Source organism: Micromys minutus (assembly GCF_963924665.1).
Source record: "Micromys minutus genome assembly, chromosome: 3".
Lineage (NCBI taxonomy): Eukaryota > Metazoa > Chordata > Mammalia > Rodentia > Muridae > Micromys > Micromys minutus.
In genome coordinates, this window is record NC_137972.1 from 30,540,399 (window position 1) to 30,546,398 (window position 6,000).

The window sequence follows — 6,000 nt, forward strand, 5'->3', positions numbered from 1 at the left end:
AAATAGTCCAAATGTCCATGAGCAGAATGAAGCAGAGATTATTGTATAGTTATATACTGAAATATTATACAGCAATACAAATATTCAGGACCAGCGAGATGATTTAGCAGGTAAGATCTTAGCACCCAGGGTTGGATTCCCAGCACCAAACCCAAAACTATTACACCATGCATTAAAAATTTAAGTCTCTCTCCCTCTCTCTCCCTCTCCCTCCCTCCCTTCCTCTCTCTCTCTCCCCCTCCCTCTCTCTCCCTCCCTCTCACCACCACCCCCTTGTGTGTGTGGGTGTGTGTGTGTGTGTGTGTGTGTGTGAAAGAGAGAGGAGGGACGGGGAGGGAGAGAGAGAGAGAAAGGCAGGAGGAAAGGGAAGTGAGAGGAGGAAGTTTGAATCCATGAACTTTGCTCATCTGGACACAAGAGGGGGTGACCAGCTAAGGAAACTGTTTCCTAGCAACAGAGAAAAACATTGATCAGGAAGTTTCTAAGACTCAGTTGATGGGTTTCAGCTCTGCACCTGCTTGGAGCAGGGCTCCCTCCTGGCACCTGTCCTGGCACCTGGAGCCTTCTGTTGAGTCTTGAGCGTCCTTGACCTTTTGTGAAACGTGGAGTTCTCCTGAACAGAGGTCAGATCTGTAGGGCTAGGGTGCTGAGCCCTGGATCTCCTTTCTTCCCTGGTCTTTTCTATAGGACTCCAAACCCCTTGGTGTTTCCCTCAAATGCAGGGGCAGTTAAGGCATGGAAAGGAGGAAATTTGCCTGGAGCACGCAGAGACTTTAGGATGTAAAAACAGAAAGATCTGGGTTACAGTGATAATTCTCGGGTTTGCTATTTTAACAGATAAGTACTGGGTAAATGCTTAAAGAAGTTATTGATAAATAAGGATTAGGTAAGTCCTGTGGAATAGTAAATAGCACAGGAAGAACCCGCTGTAAAGGGGCTGGCTGGGCTGGGGCTTCATGGTTGAATGTGCTGGCATTGCTGCCCAGATCTTAGCTGGCCCTGTGGCACTAGCAGGAGGTGTTGGGACCTTTAAGAGGCAGGGCCTACCTGGATAGATGTTAGATCACTGGGTGCATATCCTTGAAGGGACTAGTTAGACCAGTTCTTGGGTGTGGCAGACTTTTCCTGAGGAGACACAACACACACACACACACACACACACACACACATCTGTTCTCTCAGAAAGGGAACCATATGACAGAACCAAGAAACATCCACACCAAAGTTCAACTTGGTTAAAAAATGAGGCTTTATTTGTTTGATAACAGGAGTGTGGGTGAGGGGTTACGTACAGTACCAGGTATGGCTCAAAAACAGCTGCATCACCAAAAAGACCCAACTCACAAAAGCTGCAATTCTGCACAACATGCAGGCAGCTGACAGTTCCAAGATATCTCCTCCCTGCAGCTGGGCTGCTCAGAGTCTCCTCCAACCGCTGTTTATTCCTTCTGGAAAGCTGGGAAAGGGTCTTCCAGAGTCTTTCAAGTTTCCACTTTTTCAGAATGTGACTTGTGTACCTCCGTGATCTTCCGAGGGGCCCTGATCCTAGAAGGAAAGTTTGGATTCTGAGGAGTCTGCTACCCAGCCCCAGCCCTTTCCTGCCTTTCTTGCTCCCACTCCATGACCAGCCTCCTTTGTCTGGCTCTAGCTTCAATATCTGTCCTCAGCACAAACCCAAATGTCTGAAGCCATGAGTCAGAATGAAGTTTTTTTTCTTTTTAATTTGATTGTCTACAGAACTGTCAAAGTAGCAGAAATCTGGCTAACAATGTGGAGAAAGAAACTGAGACTCGGCTAGAGAGATGGCTCACAGTTAAACTCCTGCACAGGACTGCTGTTAACTCCCAGCACGCACAGTGAAGCTCACAGTGGTCTGTAACTCTAACTCTGGAGATCCAATGCCCTTTTCTGACACTGCATGGATGCCTACCACATGCATGTTATACATACTCCCTCTCCACTCCACTACATGTTGGTCAACACACAATTAAAATAAGTCTTAAATGGGGGGGGGGGAGCCCAAGACTCATGGAGACTAGACAGGATAATATCCAGATTTCTCCCCCAATCCAATTTATAAGAGAAATATTTAAAAGCATATTTTATTTTTTGAGATAGGGTCTTATTTTGTAGCTCTGACTGTCCTGGAACACACTGTAGACCAGGCTGGCCTTGAACATCTGCCTGCTTCTGTCTCCTGAGTGCTGGAATTAAAGGTGTGCCCATCCTATTATTATTTTTAGTATTGTTTTACAAGCTTATTTCTAAAGGTATGCAGCTGCTTATTGTCTCTAATACTCAGATAAATGAATGTTAGAACATTGGGGAGATAGCGTCTTCTTTAACAAATGAAGAAAACCACTTGGTGTAAGAGTATTTGCTCTATGGAGAAACTTGCAGCTGTGTTAGGAGCCTCACTTTGAGAAAGCAGTCTGGTTACTACTAGCAGGAGCCATAAAAGGTCCCTCCTAGACAGTGCGGTGATGCGTCCCTGTAATCCCAGCACTTAGTAGGTGACGGCAAGAGGCAGAAGTTCAAGCCTAACCTCAGCATCAAATCAAATTTGAAGTCGGCTGGACTTCCAGGAGACCCAGCCTCCAAAGAGTCTCCTCTGATTCAGCAACTGTGCTTCTGGGAACCGAGACTTCAGACATAATTTGAAATTTGGCAAAAGGTACACATGACAGTATTGGTGCCAGTTTTTTTAATGACGTCCCCTGAACTAAGGGAGGGGGGTTAAGAGTCCCTCATGTTTGGCTGTAGGTCACCAGGACCCCTACACATTTGTAGCAGACATGCAGTTAGGCCTTCGTGTAGGTTCCCTAACAATTAGAGAGGCTGTCTCTGACTGTCGCCTGCCACTGGATTCCTTTCCCATTACTGGACTGCCTGGTTGGGCCTCAGTGGGAGAAGATGTGCTTAGGCCTCCTGGGACTGGATATCCCACGGTGGGGTGGTACCCATTGGGGGCTTACCCTTTTCTGAGAAGGAATTTGAAAGTGTGGGACTGGTAGAGGAAGAGGGAGGGGGGCTCGAGATCAGTAGGTAAAATGAATAAATAAGTAAATTTAAAATAATAATAATAATAAAAAGAGTCCATACTGTTCTTGCAGAACCTGAGTTCAGTTCCCAGGAGCCACATTGGGCAGGCTCATGAGTTCCTATTACTCCAGCTCCAGGAGTTCAGCATGCCTCTGTGGGCTCCTGCGTACACACAGCACACACAGAGACTTATAAATCAAAAATCCATCTTTACAAATCAAATCAATTCTTTAAGTTATCTTGGGGCCTGAGGATGTAGTTTGTGGGGAAAGGGCTTGCCTAACATTCATGAAGCTCTGGGTTTAATTTCCAGTACTGTGTGGCAGCTCATAACTATCATTACTCTGCAGTGTTGGGAATCTGACAGTCTCTTCTGATCTCTGTGGGCGTCAAGAATTTACAGTTGTCTTAGTTAGGATTTTACTGCTGTGAACAGACACCATGACCAAGGCCAGTCTTATAAGGACAACATTTAATTGGGGTTGGCTTACAGGTTCAGAGGTTCAGTCCATTATCATCAAGGCAGGAACATGGCAGCATCCAGCAGGAATAGTGCAGGACGTGAGAGTTCTACATCTTCATCTGAAGGCTGCTAGCAGAATACTGGCTTCCAGGCAGCTAGGATAAGGGTCTCAAAGCACACACCCACAGTGACACACCTACTCCAACAAGGCCACACCTACTCCAATAGGGCTACACCCTGAAGCAAGCATATACAAACCATGACAACATGGCAAAGGTGAAACATTCATACACATAATTTTTTTTGAATTTTTAAATCTTTCTTACTAGCTGGTTGTGGAGGGACAGGCTGGTGTGCCATGTTGGAGGGTAGAGTCAGGAGTCTACAAAAGGCTACACCTTTTGAGGCCTGGCAAAGTGGCTTTTAATCCCAGCACTCAGGAGGCGGGGGCAGCCTGATCTCTGTGAGATGAAGCCTAGCAAGCTCAGGTTAGCCAGGACTTGGGAGTGAGACTGTCTCATCTGCTGCCCTAGGACTAATACAAACAAACAGATACAAAAGTCAGCTCCCTCTGCTGAGAAAAGACCCAAAGTCAAGGATTCGATCATCTTTTTCAATTAAAACAAAACAAACAAATGTTTGATTTTGTTACATGAATTTTTTATTGGGGTGCATATGTGGAGATTGAAGGACCTCTTGAAGGAGTCAGTGCTCTTCTTCTGCCATGTGGGTCCTGGGGATCTCACTCAGGTCTTCAAGTTTAGTAGTGAACTCCTTTACCCTCTGAGCACCACACCAGTCAGTTTAATTTTGAGGCAATCTTGCTATATTGTCTAGACTGGCCTCAAATTTACAACCTATCTGCCTCAACCATGGAGTGCTGGGGTTGCAGGTACCCACTACCACAACTAGTTTGTTGGGTATTTTCTCTATTAGTTGGTAAAGCATGCTTTAATCTTAGCACTTGAGAAGCAGAGGCAGGCAGATCTCTGTGCTGTGAGTTCAGGGGTAGCCTGGTCTACAGAGTGAGTTCCACGAAAGACAGAGCTGCACAGAGAAACCCTGTCTCAAAAACAAAACAAAACAACAACAACAAAAAAAAAACATTAAAAATATCCATATTTTCTTTGACAAGGAAACACTTTAGAAACACCTTAGGACTGTGGTCTTTGAACCTGGACCCAATCACAATCAGCTTATTAAAAGAAAGCATATATAAACCACTTATTTAATTATGTGTGTGTATTTCTGATTTTTGGTTTGTGTGAGTGTGTGTGTGTGTGTGTGTGTGTGTGTGTGTGTGTGTGTGTGTACACTTGCCACACACAGCTCAGTGGTCAGATGATAATCCCTGCCCTAATAGCAAGTCTTAACTGGGAATGGTGGCTTATGTGTAGTATCTGACCACATTAGAGGTCCAATGGCATGAGCTACACGGTGCCTGCCATCACAGTCTGGGCTAAATAGTGAGGCCCTCTCCCAAAAGAAACAAAGACAAATTAAAGGTGGAGATGGCTCTGTTGGTAGTGTGCCTACTAGGCAAACACCCAGGCCTGCCTCGACATCCCCAGCGTTTAGGTATGGCCATGGCATTGATATCTGTGACCCCAGCACTGAGGATGCAGAAAGAGGAGGATGACTCACTGGCTACCCGGCCTACAGGAACCAATGAACTTCAGGCTCAGACCCACTTTGAGGACCGTCCCTTAGAGCATCCTCTACAGAGTCTCTTCTGTGGGCTGAGGTTGTAGCCCAGTTTGTAGTTTGTGTTCAGGAAGCTCTGAATAAAACTGTGGCGATGTGACATTCACCTGCACTCAGGAGGTGGAGGTCAGAGGATCAGGAGTTTAGGGTGACCCTCAACCACATATGATTGGAGGCCAGCCTGGGCTACATAAGGCATTTTACCACCAACACACAACATGTGTGACTTTCTGTGTACTACACACATAGACTCCTCATTCTCAAAAGATAGGCCCTTGTCTTTCCAGTGTCACCCTTCCTTCTAAATTGTTGGTGTGTCCTTAATTACCAATCACCTGAATAAGATTATCATAATTGTTCATTTATTCCTTTAATTACCTAAATTATTACTATTGTTTTCAATTCTACAAGTAGAGCTGTTGAGTCAGGAGACAAGCATGAGCCGGGTGTGGTGGCACTTGTTGTGAGCCCAGAACTAGGGAGGCTGTGGTAGGAGAATTACTACCCATTTGAGGCCAGCCTGAGCTACACGGGGACTTCCAAAGCCAGCCTGGGTTTATAAATAAGCTCTCGTTGAGATGGAAGAGATAGGAATGTTTTCAGGCCCTGGAATATGATTGGCATGCACTGTGGGCTGTATGTGTCATCTTAATACCCAAAAGCCACTGATTAATTAATGCGGTCTGTACTTGTCAAATGATACATTGTATCAAGTACTTTGGAGTTTCAGGGTTGAGCAAGATGTAGGAGTTAGATACTATTATTATGCCCATTGTACAGATTGAGGAAAG